Source organism: Podarcis raffonei, chromosome 5, assembly GCF_027172205.1.
Source record: "Podarcis raffonei isolate rPodRaf1 chromosome 5, rPodRaf1.pri, whole genome shotgun sequence".
NCBI lineage: Eukaryota > Metazoa > Chordata > Lepidosauria > Squamata > Lacertidae > Podarcis > Podarcis raffonei.
Window position 1 is genome coordinate 89,343,504 of NC_070606.1, and position 14,891 is coordinate 89,358,394.

General features: G+C 42.7%; 1 protein-coding gene across 3 annotated transcripts in view; it reads left to right on the forward strand.

Annotated features, from left to right (window-relative positions):
- The window catches only part of NAALADL2 (N-acetylated alpha-linked acidic dipeptidase like 2), a 740,348-nt gene that overhangs the window by 416,282 nt on the left and 309,175 nt on the right, over window positions 1-14,891 (forward strand). The window lies entirely within an intron of this gene.

Genomic DNA, 14,891 nt, shown 5'->3' on the forward strand with positions numbered 1-14,891 from the left:
AATGTGTGTTCCAAATCTCTGTAGGCCTCCAGAACTGAAGATCCATCTGGTAAGCATGCTGCATAATAGCCTCCTGGAAGTGTACAGAGAGTTATGGCTTTCAGCAGAGAAAAGTCCTACCACTTCAGTTTACTTAATTACATCTCCGTACCATCTGAATCAAGGCAGTTAATGTTGTGTTGGTGCAAGCTACTCTACAAGCTGCAAAAGCTGCTTAGATCTTTGAGATCAGGGCATTAATCAGATCAAAGAGTTATTTTGAAGTCTATGGAGAAGTCTGCATATAATTTGCAATCCTTGTATCGTATATCATGGCAGCATCAACGGCTGGTGGACTCTCCTTCACTGGAGGTTTTTAAACAGAGATTGGATGGCTATCTGCCATTGATTCTTTAGCTGTGATTCCTGCATTGCAGGAGCTTAGATTAGGGAGCTCTTGGGGTCCCTTCCATTGCTACAATTTTCTGGTTCTATGATTCTATGCAAGGTAGGTTAGGCTGAGAGACAATGACTAGCCCAAGGTCATCCAGTGAGTTTCACTCAATGAGTAGAGGTTTGAACTCTGGTCTCTCTACTGAGGGGAACAGAAGCAGTGATCTGTGGGCCTGACAAGATGTCTCGGGAAGTGTGCTGTCTCCCCGGGGCTAAGATCCAAGATGTAACTGAACGACTGCAAGGAATCATAAAACCCACTGACAAATACCCCTTCCTCTTGGTTCATGTGGGAACCAATGACACTGCAAGCAATAGCCTCCAGAAGATCAAAAGAGATTACGAGGCTCTGGGCAGGAAATTGAAGCAATTAAATGCACAAATTGTCATCTCATCTGTCCTCCCAGTTGAACGACGTGGCCCAGGGAGAGAGGGAAAAATAGTGGAAGTGAACAACTGGCTTCGCAAATGGTGTAAACAGGAACGGTTTGGATTCTTAGATCACGGAATGCAGTTTCTTGAAGATGGACTTCTGGCAAGCGATGGGCTGCACCTCACAACGGTTGGTAGGAATGTTTTTGCAAAAAATCTCAGAAACCTCATCAGGAGGGCTTTAAACTGACTAATGTGGGGGAGGGAGACAGTGCTCCTGAAGGTAGGAGCCTATCAATTGATGAAGATGATCATCCAAATGTCATAGACCGAATGGAGCAAACAGCACGCAGACCTAGTGGTGGGAGGAAAAAATCCTTAAATAAGAGACACGGGGGAATGATTAATGGACTTCAATGTCTGTACACTAATGCGCAAAGTATGGGAAATAAACAAGATGAGCTTGAGCTCTTGGTACAGCAAACTAAATATGACATAATAGGCATCACTGAAACCTGGTGGGATAAGTCCCACGATTGGAATGTAATAATGGAGGGATACAATCTATTTCAGAGAAACAGACCAGACAAGAAAGGAGGAGGAGTGGCGTTATATGTCAGGGATGTGTATACCTGTGAAGAAATCCAAGATTTAGAACCTCAAAGCCAAAGTGAGAGCATTTGGGTCAAAATTAAGGGAGAGAAGAATAACAGTGACCTCATTGTGGGAGTTTACTATAGATCCCCAAGCCAAACGGAGGACATAGATGATGCCTTCCTGGAACAGATGGCCAAGCATGCAAAAGGAAGGGAGATAGTAGTAATGGGGGACTTCAATTACCCGGATATTTGTTGGATGTCAAACTCAGCCAAGAGCATAAGGTCAAACAGATTCCTCACTGGCCTTGCAGACAACTTCATTGTCCAGAAAGTGGGAGAAGCTACAAGAGGAACAGCCATTTTAGATCTGGTCCTAACCAATGTTGATGACCTGGTTAGTGGGGTAGAAGTGGAAGGATCATTAGGCGCGAGTGATCATGCTCTTCTGAAGTTTACTATACAGCGGAAAGGAGCAGCCAAGCATACTAGGACTCAATTTCTCGACTTTAAGAAAGCCGACTTCATAAAACTTAGGGAAGTGCTGGGTGAGATCCCATGGACAGTAATACTAAAAGGAAAGGGAGTTCATGATGGCTGGGAGTTTGTTAAGAGGGAGATAGTAAAAGCACAACTTCAGGCAATACCAATGAGACGGAAACATGGAAGGTGCCTAAAGAAGCCAGGGTGGCTATCTAAAGAACTTTTAACTGAGTTAAGATTAAAAAAGGATGTGTACAAAAAATGGAAAAGGGGGGAAACCACCAAAGAGGAATTCAAACAAATAGCCAGCACGTGTAGACACAAAGTCAGAAAAGCTAAAGCACAGAATGAACTCAGGCTTGCTAGAGAGGTTAAAAGCAACAAAAAAGGCTTTTATGGGTATGTTCATAGCAAAAGGAAGAACAAAGAAACAGTGGGGTCACTCAGAGGAGAAGATGGTGAAATGCAAACAGGGGACACAGAAAGGGCTGAACTCCTCAATGCCTTCTTTGCCTCAGTCTTCTCCGATAAAGAAAACAATGCCCGACCTGAAGAATTTGGAGCAAATGATTCAGCAGAGGAAACACAGCCCAGAATAACTAAGGAGATAGTACAAGAATACTTGGCTAGTCTAGATGTATTCAAGTCTCCAGGGCCAGATGAACTGCATCCAAGAGTATTAAAAGAACTGGCAGATGTGATTTCAGAACCACTGGCAGTCATCTTTGAGAATTCCTGGAGAACAGGCGAAGTCCCGGCAGACTGGAGGAGGGCAAATGTTGTCCCTATTTTCAAAAAGGGGAAAAGAGAGGACCCAAATAATTACCGCCCAGTCAGTCTGACATCAATACCAGGGAAGATTCTGGAGCAGATCGTTAAGCAAACAGTCTGTGAGCACCTGGAAAGGAATGCTGTGATCACCAATAGTCAGCATGGATTTCTGAAAAATAAGTCATGTCAGACTAACCTGATCTCGTTTTTTGACAGAATTACAAGCCTGGTAGATGAAGGGAACGCAGTGGATGTAGCCTACCTTGATTTCAGCAAGGCATTTGACAAGGTGCCCCATGATATTCTTGTAAAGAAGCTGGTAAAATGCGGTCTTGACTATGCTACCACTCAGTGGATTTGTAACTGGCTGACTGACCGAACCCAAAGGGTGCTCATCAATGGTTCCTCTTCATCCTGGAGAAGAGTGACTAGTGGGGTGCCACAGGGTTCTGTCTTGGGCCCGGTCTTATTCAACATCTTTATCAACGACTTGGATGATGGACTCAAGGGCATCCTGATCAAATTTGCAGATGACACCAAACTGGGAGGGGTGGCTAACACCCCAGAGGACAGGAACACACTTCAAAACGACCTTGACAGATTAGAGAACTGGGCCAAAACAAACAAGATGAATTTTAACAGGGAGAAATGTAAAGTATTGCACTTGGGCAAAAAAAATGAGAGGCACAAATACAAGATGGGTGACACCTGGCTTGAGAGCACTACATGTGAAAAGGATCTAGGAGTCTTGGTTGACCACAAACTTGACATGAGCCAACAGTGTGACGCGGCAGCTAAAAAAGCCAATGCAATTCTGGGCTGCATCAATAGGAGTATAGCATCTAGATCAAGGGAAGTAATAGTGCCACTGTATTCTGCTCTGGTCAGACCTCACCTGGAGTACTGTGTCCAGTTCTGGGCACCACAGTTCAAGAAGGACATTGACAAACTGGAACGTGTCCAGAGGAGGGCAACCAAAATGGTCAAAGGCCTGGAAACGATGCCTTATGAGGAACGGCTAAGGGAGCTGGGCATGTTTAGCCTGGAGAAGAGGAGGTTAAGGGGTGATATGATAGCCATGTTCAAATATATAAAAGGATGTCACATAGAGGAGGGAGAAAGGTTGTTTTCTGCTGCTCCAGAGAAGCGGACACGGAGCAATGGATCCAAACTACAAGAAAGAAGATTCCACCTAAACATTAGGAAGAACTTCCTGACAGTAAGAGCTGTTCGACAGTGGAATTTGCTGCCAAGGAGTGTGGTGGAGTCTCCTTCTTTGGAGGTCTTTAAGCAGAGGCTTGACAACCATATGTCAGGAGTGCTCTGATGGTGTTTCCTGCTTGGCAGGGGGTTGGACTCGATGGCCCTTGTGGTCTCTTCCAACTCTATGATTCTATGATTCTATGATTCTCTCAGGCCCTAGTCTAACACTCTAACCACAACCACACTGACTCTAACCTAGACACAGACATACACAAATGCACACACATACACATCCAGTTGCATGTAATTGATTTATCCCCGTTGCTGTTGTCTTTTTCTTCACTTGAACTACCAGCAGAAAGAGCTATTAATGGCTGTACAAAATGTGGCTTACTGCCAGACACTCACGGCAGGACTGCTTTGGTTTCTGACAATGTTATTTGTAGAACAGCCGCACTCTGCTTCTTTGAAAGCCTGTCATGTCCATTCATCTTGTGGCCATATTGTACCTGAATCTCCCAATTTGTGCTTTCTAGTAACAGTCTGAACGGCAGGCATGGTATATGAAATCTTCTTTTTGAAAACAAACTTAGTGCCAGTGATGGATGACCCACTTTTGCTACCTCTGTGTAATTTGCTGTAGGCTGGGAAAGTGACAGTGTTTACCCCATTATAATAACAGGTGGGGTCAGTGTATGATTTCGCAGATCGTGGCCCTGTTGCTTGTGAAATGCACATTAAAATAGATGATTCATCATATTTCAGGTCTGTGGGAGGGAAAAGAATTACTTCTTGATGCGTTGTGTTTGTGACTAGAAAGCCTCATGAATTATAACTCAATAGGAAGGGAGTTTAGAAAATCTTTCTTTTCTCCAGACTCCCAGTATAGAAAGCATTTCCCTCTAAAAATGAATACTGAATTTTCTGCAACACAACTTTTCAACGATATCCTTCATCACATTGCCAGAAGTGCATACTTTGTGTGGTATTTTGCATCATGTTTAACAAAAAGCAAACAGAGCCAAGCTCTTAAAAAATAAACTTCTGGCAGCCTCAAAAATGAGTCCATAACGAAAGGCATTCATTGTGTAGCCATTTCCAGAGAGGGGGTTTCCAATTGAACATTGCAGAAATTAATTTGGAACGGAAACAGAATAGCCCTAGTTTTCTTTATGGTAAAAACAAACAGCTGCATTTTTTCCTGCACCTACAAAAGCAGTAACCATGGAGACCACATCACCATACCTCTCACCATACCATGGATTCCTGCTCAGCACTGGTCTTAAGACCTTTTCATACCAAAATGGGACATCTTAGCTGTTAGCACTAACACCAAATGGGCTCATGGAACTCTGGTTTATAAATTGAATGGTCTCTCCATCCAACCCTTGTGACACTCCATGGTGCTTTTCCCTAAATGGAATGTTTCCTGAATGGAATGTTTCCTTTTGCTTGCCCAGTTGGAGGGGTGTGTTTTGTGTTGTGTACATTCACATGGAAGTGAAACACAGTGGAAGCAGAGAGAGAATCTGGAGATGGACGATCACATTAAGAGGAGGCCAAAGCCCTCACTCTATAGGAACATGCCGATTTAAATATTATATAGAGGTGGTTAATCTCCATTGTTGCTTATCTGTAAAAAAGTAAAATGTTAAAGTCCATTAATGAGATGTATATATCCAACATGGTAAGTTTAGGCGCCTTCTTGTTTTAGGGGAGAGGATAAAGTGAAAGATAATAGAGAACCAATTCTTCCTTTTCTAGCAGTTTCTAGTCCAATGAAAAATGGCCAGGTTTGTTATTTAGGAGATATAAGGCCCAATAAGACTTTGCCTGTGTGTGTGGGGGGGGATTGCTTTTGCTGTTTCCTTTACATTTTTGGCACCATTTACATTTTACTTCAGATATATTTATTTGCTAACGACTCTTTTTATGGGGTTTTTTCTCTTCTGTAGTTTTCCCCCTCTAAGGATAAAGCTTTGCATTGTGTCAAATATTAAAGAAAATGTAAATATATTTCCCCGAGCTTTCAATGAGTTCTGTCAGATCCTGTGAAACAAAGAGCACAGCAATCTGAGACATATTAGGTTTAACCTCTGAAAGGATATGAGCCTTTGAAATGTACATTAATAGCTGAGGGAGAGCAGTTGGGGGGGGGGGAGACTCAGGAAAATGCTCCAGTTGAAATAGAAAAACAAATTTCTGTGCCAGAACTTTGCCAGTCCCCCCCCCCGCCCCCGATGAAATCATAAGTTCATTGATTTTCAAGATCAGGTAAAATAGGAGACAAAATCAGCCAGTAAATAAACTTGGTGGATTCAAAATAGCAAGTGCCTTCAAATGACTGTCATAATAGCACACTTCATCAAGTCCCAGACATATTTCAGTGCAAAGAGCATTGCAGATTTTCTTCACCCCCAGCAATTTCCCCCACTTTGTACTGTATGGTGCCTTTAAGACTGAGGCTGAATATATGAGCTCCTGGTTTGAATCTTGCAACTCGCCTGTGAAGAAAGGTTGCCACATTTTGGACTTTTTAGTCTAGAGGAAAGGCATGATAGAATTTTATCAAAATGATTCAGGATACGGGGGGGGGGGAGTGCTTCATGCAGCAAATAGTTAAGAGAAGTCACTCACTCCCAGAAGAAACAGTGATGGCCACCAACTTGGAATGACTTTAAAAGAGGACTGGACAAATTCTTGGAGGAGAAAGCAATCAATGGATAAAAATTGGGGATGGCATGGAGTGCACATAGAGGAAAACCCATTTCACAAGTGCTAATGCTTGCACTAGCATATCAATTAAGTTGTATTGCAGACCTTCAATCAACTTGGTCACCCTCTTTTGCATACATTCCAGTTCGTCAATAGCCTTCTAAAACTGTGGTGGGACTCCAGGTGTGGTCTGACTGAGGAAGAATAGTGGTACTATGACTTGATCGGGGCACTATACTTCTGTTGATGCAGCCTAGAATAGCATTAACTCTTTTTTTCCCCTTCTGTGTCACACTGTTGGCTCATGTTTAATTTGTGGTCTACTAAGACCCCTAGGGGACGCGGATGGCACTGTGATCTAAACCACAGAGCCTAGGACTTGCCGATCAGAAGGTTGGCAGTTCGAATCCCTGCAACGGGGTGAGCTCCCATTGCTCGGTCCCTGCTCCTGCCAACCTAGCAGTTTGAAAGCACGTCAAGTGCAAGTAGATAAATAGGTACCGCTCCGGCGGGAAGGTAAACAGCATTTCCATGTGCTGCTCTGGTTTGCCAGAAGCGGCTTAGTCATGCTGGCCACATGACTCGGAATCTGTACGCCGGCTCCCTTGGCCAGTAAAGCAAGATGAGCGCCACAACCCCAGAATCATTCACGACTGGACTTAACGGTCAGGGGTCCCTTTACCTTTACTAAGACCCCTAGATCTTTTTCACATGCATTACTGGCAAGCCTGGTGTGCCCCATCTTATATTTGTGCATCTGGTTCTTCCTGCCTAAATGCAGAACCTTACATTTGTCCATACTGAAATTCATTTTGTTCATTCAGACCCAGTTCGCCTATCTGTTAAGATAATAGTGAATCCCGATCCTGTCTTCTGCAACATTAGCTATGCCTCCCACTTTGCTGTCATCTGCAAATTTGATGGACATTCCTTCAATTTCTTCCTCCAAGTCATTTAGAAAGATGTTGAACAACAGTGGGCCCAGGAAAGAACCCTGTGTCATCCCACTTGTCACTTTTTTCTAGGATGATGACGAACCATTAATGAGCGCTCTTTTTAGGTTTGGTCACTCAATCAGCTACAAATCCAATGAACAGTTATCTCATCCAGTCCACCTTTTACCAGCTTCTCCAGATGAATATCATGGGGGACTTTGAAAAAGTCTTACTGAAATTAAGATACACTACATTCACAGCATTCCCCTGATCCACTAAACTTGTAACTCTATCAAAAAAGAAAAAGAAATGAGATTTGTCTGATATGACTTGTTTTTTGAGAAACCCATGCTGGGTCTTAGTAATTGCAGCATCCTTTTTTCTAAGTACTCACATACCAACTATTTATTTATTTATTTTTTTAAAAAAAAAAAGTTTTCCAAATTTCTAACAAACAAATCCACAAACATAAAAAGAAAACATTAAAAAAAACACACAAACGGACATTTATCCTAACTGTAATAATTCCACTTTTGTTAACATTGTTGGGTGACTTCCTCGAGTCTCCCTGGCTGAGTTTCCATATAAATCATTGTAGCAGTTTTCCAAAACTATTTTCACATAAAATTTACTTGGTCGATTAACTTCTTTCTTTTCATTTTAACTTTTAACATAGTATTCTACAACATCACATATTTAAATCCTAGGCCTATCTGATACTCGCAAGTAATTCTGTTTAAGTTATCTTAACATATTTAGCTAAGTAGTCTTTGAATTTCTTCCATTCCTCTTGGTACTCCTCCTCCTTCTGGTCGCGGACTCTTCCGGTCAGGTCGGCTAGCTCCCAAAAGTCCATCAACTTCATCTGCCATTCCTCCACTGTTGCATACCAACTATTTAATTATCTGTTCTAGGATCTTTCCTGGTATTGACATCAAGCTCATCGTTCAGTAGATACCTGGGTCTTATTTCCCCCAGTTTTTTAAGATGGAGTCAACACCTGACCATCTCCAGTCTGCAGGAACCTTACTTGTTCTCCAAGAATTTTCAAAGATTATAGACAGAGGCTGTGGGATGGCATCCACAAGCTCCTTTAATATCCTTGGGTGCAGCTCATCAGTCCCTGCAGATTTGAATTCATTTAAATAGCTAGGTACTCCCTTACCACCTCTTTTCCTATCTTAGGCTGTAGCTTTCTCCTTAAATCATTTATTCTGTTATCACCAGGTTGAGCTCTATTTTCCTTTTGAGTGAAGACTGAGGCAAAGTTGGTGTTCAGCGGTTCTGCCTCCTCTTTGGTACCCAATAGCATGTCTCCATCTTCTTCATGCATACTACATGGAGGAGGGAGATTATGAGACAATATTGTTAACAATTAGCAATTTTGTTTTCCTGGAGAGGAACTTTGAACCTGAGTTAAGATGTAGGGAGCAATAGCACTCCTAGCAGAAATCAGACCAATCCCAAGGGTTCTGAAATTACATGGAAGGATGCAACAAAATAATTTTACAAATATAAAGGTGCCCTAGCTATATCTTCAGAAAAGTATGGGAGCACCCCTATTAATGCATTTTCTGATCAAAGCCTTTGTTGTTCTGATCTAAGAATGCCATTTATTCATTCCATCTAGTGCAAAGCTGGATTTCGCTGGAGATACATATGCTTTTCAGTCCACAGATTGCATTTTAGAGAGTAAGCACCCCATTTGAATGGATGAATCAAAGTGTTTAGCAGCGCCACAGTTTTAGGTATAAGAGGATTTACCTTGGCATATCTAAAGCAAACACACAAGTGTTCTTTTTTCTGCAGCTGATAAAAGGCTGTGTTCCTCTTTGTTTTTCAAATAGCATTATTTTTCCCCTCAAGGAAAGCAGTTTATCTGTACTTTACCACCAGCGATTCTGCTTTCATATTCAGAATGTATAAAGATCAGGATTATACCATTTTAACATCAGCAGAAGTGAAAGCTAAAAGCATTACAGAATCCACTCCATTCATTATGGTTGGATTATTTTATTTTATTGTACAAAAGTACACACACTACAAAAGTGCATTAGCACCATGTGTACTGTAAGTGTGGAATACATTATTAACAGGAATAACAGCCTGTCTCCAGGAAACACTTGCATCATACATATGCATTTTTAGGTTTTTCCATTACAGTGTCTTGTATAGACCACAAACCACCTGAGAATCGTTTAAGGACCAGAAATATCAGTCCTTGTTTTCTCACACCTACCAATGTACTGAAAGGGGCACTAGATGAATACAACAAAAATATTGTACTGTACCTTAAAGACTAAAACATTTACTGCAGCATAAGCATTCAGTTACTAGAGTCTGCTTCTTTGGAAATCATGGCAGCAGCCCCTCTTGTAGGAAATGCAGTTTCATACAGCTAGCATGTTTAACTCTAGTTAAATGCACAAAGGGGTTAAGACCACAGAGTATGCTGTTGTTTCTAGACCTGACCAGGTCACGCTCCGTCATGTCTGGTGATGGACAGTTGAGAAAGTTCATTCATTCGCCTTCTTTCCGCTGTTTGTTCTCTTCCACTAAGTGAACTTGATCAGAGAGGCTGTCTGAGTTTGACCGCTCCAAGCTCACACAGTGTGTTCAGAAACTTTTACCATAATTTGTAAACTCAGCTGCCATTCATGCTGCTGTGGTTGCATAAAGAAATAGATTTATCTGTTTTGCATGTTCAGACCCAGAGACCTTCCCCTAAATAAAGACACATTTGACTCCAATTTTAGTTTTGGATTTTTGGCAGAATTTAGGCCACAACTTGATTGATAACAGAAAGGTGAGTGGTCGCATAGGCTCTGGTTCGACTAGCTCCCTACACCCTTGCAGGTAGCGCTGACCCAGAGCTCTATCACAGGCCAGCCAAGGGTGAACACCTCCGGCAATGGCTGTGCGGCTTCACTCCGTGAAAGTAGCAATCAGTTCGCAGCACCGCGCCACTCACCCCACTTCGCTCCGGAGCCCCGAAATGGGGTTCCCCGCGAGTAGGGGAGGCGCTCCTGGTGCCCTGGGAACCCCACGTTCCCAGGCTTCCTCCACCTGGGATTTTTAGTGGGTCCCCACCTTCGCCGCGGCGGGAAGACCCAGTTTCCACGGAGCCAGTTCCTCCGATCGGAGGAACTCCGCCATTCGCCGATGGCGCTAACCCGGAAGTCTCGGCGAGACCGTTCTCTCATCCCTATCATATGAACCAGAGCCTATCCACAACCTTACAAGTTGTTACCAATTGCTACACGGCAGGCAAAACCCAAAACGCTACAGCTCATCAGCCAAGTGGGGGAAATTCCTGCCGTGCCCCTGTCCCAATGACAGAGGACACACGATGACATAGCAAGGTCAATCGCAAAATGCCCTAAAATTAGGGAGAGGTGGGCGGGTGCTCCGATGCACGAGCTGAAAGAGGAAGCTCTGGGTCACGTGCATAGGTATATATAGGTCCCTCGATCCATTTAGACTGCACCCCATTGGCCAGATTAAACCCAGCAACGAGGGACCTACCAACTGGGTGTTGTGGCTGTCCAATATACCCACCCACAACCAGGAGGTTATTCTCCAGGTCTCACCGCAACATGTGCCCTCTTTTAGGAAGGACACGATTTTCTGCTCTAGTCATCCCTAGTAAAAAAAAACTTCCAGTCTTTTTGGGAAAGTTACCTTAAATATCTATTTCAACTCATTATAAATCATCTCCCCAAAGTCCTTAGCTACTTACATGTCCACCACATGTGATAAAATGAGCCTTCTGCTTCTTTAAATTTCCAGCAAAGATTTGACGTTGATTTATACATTTTGGCTAATTTACTTTGTCTCAGGTCCCATCTACACATCATTTTCATGAAGTTCTCCCTCAGGGTATAACATGCTGTGAATTTCAACCAGGATTTCCATAACTTTCCCCATGATTCTAATTCTATGTTATGCTCCACATCCCTAACCCAATGGATCACAGCAGATTTAACCTTTTCATCTTTGGTTTCCCATTCTAACAATATCTTACTCCTCCTTGAAATCAGTTTTCCACATCAGCATTTTTCAGCATCTCGGTAGGCCAAGTAGGAATGTTTTTAGCAGGCAAAGAAAATAGTACAGTGAAGGAGCCAACTTGATCTCATCAGGCAGGGAGTTCCAAAGTGTATGTGCTGCCACATTAAATGATTGTGTTCTTATATATGTGGAAAAGGTATTATGTGGCACTTGCACATAAAGGGTGCTCATCAATGGTTCCTCTTCATCCTGGAGAAGAGTGACTAGTGGGGTGCCACAGGGTTCTGTCTTGGGCCCGGTCTTATTCAACATCTTTATCAACGACTTGGATGATGGACTCAAGGGCATCCTGATCAAATTTGCAGATGACACCAAACTGGGAGGGGTGGCTAACACCCCAGAGGACAGGATCACACTTCAAAACGACCTTGACAGATTGGAGAACTGGGCCAAAACAAACAAGATGAATTTTAACAGGGAAAAATGTAAAGTATTGCACTTGGGCAAAAAAAATGAGAGGCACAAATACAAGATGGGTGACACCTGGCTTGAGAGCAGTACATGTGAAAAGGATCTAGGAGTCTTGGTTGACCACAAACTTGACATGAGCCAACAGTGTGACGCGGCAGCTAAAAAAGCCAGTGCAATTCTGGGCTGCATCAATAGGAGTATAGCATCTAGATCAAGGGAAGTAATAGTGCCACTGTATTCTGCTCTGGTCAGACCTCACCTGGAGTACTGTGTCCAGTTCTGGGTGCCACAGTTCAAGAAGGACACTGACAAACTGGAACGTATCCAGAGGAGGGCAACCAAAATGGTCAAAGGCCTGGAAACGATGCCTTATGAGGAACAGCTAAGGGAGCTGGGCATGTTTAGCCTGGAGAAGAGGAGGTTAAGGGGTGATATGATAGCCATGTTCAAATATATAAAAGGATGTCACATAGAGGAGGAAGAAAGGTTGTTTTCTGCTGCTCCAGAGAAGCGGACACGGAGCAATGGATCCAAACTGCAGGTAAACCACAGGCGTTGAAGCCTGTGGACCTGGTGACTCGGCGGGCACCATTTGCGCCCCCCCGACCCGCAAAGGAGCCTTTTTAAAGGCTCCGGAACGGGGGACGGAGAGTGGCGTGGTGCTGTGAGTCGACTGCTTCTCCTGCTGAGTGAAGCCGCATGCCATGGACGGAGAGCACTGACTTCTTTCTTTGAACATTTGGACTAAAAGTAACAACCCGTGAGTAATACGGAAATTGGACTTAAAAGGGAAATTGTCTTTGGGAATTAGGCACAATCGGGTGAGGTGTAAAAAGGAGGTCCGCCCACCCGCCTTGTAAACATCGTAAAGCAAGGATTTTATTACTAAGGTTGTGAGAATACCTTTCTTCTTTGTGGAGAAAAGCAATTAACTCTACGTTGGGGCAATTTAAGTGATTGTGCTGGAGGATAAGAGCTAAGATTGAAAACGGAATTCACCCCTCCCCCAAGACCCGGGAGCGATCGATGGGAGAGCCTGCGGAAGAGAAATAAAGACTTTGACAGCTGTCAAACTAGCTGTCAAAGTTGGGGAAAAAAGAGAACTTTGTTTTTGCTATCTTTGCTGGTTATTTTTGCTACAATTTGGTAACAAATTGTTAAAAATAAAGAGAAAAGACTAATTTGACTTTTGGGTTGGAACTGGAAGATAACAACAAACTAGAATCCCTCTAGAGGGGATTCAGGACATTACAAAAATGGCTGTAAGTGGAAAAATACTGGCTGAACTGGAGAGGTCTTTTTTTCTCTTGGGAGAGTTACAGAAACAGAGTGATGTTTTGACTAATAACGTCACAATACTGAAGGGAACAGTAAACAAAGTTGCTGAGCCTGGGAGGGACTTGACTCAAGTTTTTGCAGATGAACAAGAACGTCTTGCAGTTGACCTTAAAATTTCAGCAGCCGAACAAGAAAAGAAATTTGAGAAATCTGAGAATGTGATGGAAGAGGAACATGATGATTTGAAGGAAAAAGAAGGAGGAGCTACAATGCCACAGATGGTTGAGGAGAGCCAGAGGCCGGCCAAGATGGATATAAAGGAAAATAAGATCAGGATGATGGAAATTTGGTTTGAATTGAAGAATGTGAAATGGAGAGATCTCCCTATGTGGAGATCTGAAGACATATGGAATACAAACCTGGCTAAAGTGGAAACTGGAGCTTTTGGGACATTTGGACTTAAGAGAAGCAAGAAACAAGATTTTGGCTCCACTTTTAAATATGGAGGCCTGGCTGGAAGAAACATGGACCTTATTGGGACAGAGCTTCTTCGAGATTTGGTGTTTAATATAAAGGACTATCAAAAAAACCGGCAGAGAGGAACTGAGAGAGAATTGAGAGCCTCGGATGTGAGGTCGCCAGGCTGACTGCAGATGGACTGATGGATTTTTTGTTGGGGTTCGAAACCGGGAAAAGGGGGTGGTGGGGTCCTGGGAATCCAAAGGGTGTATAACTATATATTGTTTTAATTAATTTGGTTTTGCCACTAACATAAAAATGGGGATTTTAGGGAAGGGAATTGGGGCCGACCTTAGAAAAAGACTTTTAAGAATAAGTATTGACGTATAAAGATTGAGGTTCTTAAGTTAAAGTTGGTTAATTAAATTGATGGGGTGAACTTAGAAAAAGATTTTTAAGAATAAGTATTGATGTACAAAGACTGAGGTTTATAAGTTAAAATTGGATAACTAAAATGAATAGAGAAAATATGGTAAAGTTTGGGGACAAGAACTTGCTGAGGTAAAATTGAAACTGGAATACAAGAAGGGGAGGTGTGGGGAAGTCAAGGAAATTCGTCATTGAAAGTAAGATGTGAATTTTAAGTGTTTTTAATTGTTGTTTTTCTTTTATGTTTTTTAATGGTTTTTTTATTTTTTGAAAATTTCAATAAATATTTAAAAAAAAAAAACTGCAGGAAAGAAGATTCCACCTAAACATTAGGAAGAACTTCCTGACAGTAAGAGCTGTTCGACAGTGGAATTTGCTGCCAAGGAGTGTGGTGGAGTCTCCTTCTTTGGAGGTCTTTAAGCAGAGGCTTGACAACCATATGTCAGGAGTGCTCTGATGGTGTTTCCTGCTTGGCAGGGGGTTGGACTCGATGGCCCTTGTGGTCTCTTCCAACTCTATGATTCTATGATTCTATGCAGTTGTGCCAATTTCGCCAACTGAAGTGGTTGAGTGGGCACATGTGGTGCAAGGTGATCTCATAGGTAAACTGGTCCCAAGTTGTTAAGTTGCTATGAAAAAACACAGCCGGCAGGCTAGGTAAAGAACTAGCGCTGGCTTTAGACTTCTTTAGACTGTCATGGAGGCAAATACTGAGGTCAGATGAGTACTACAATGG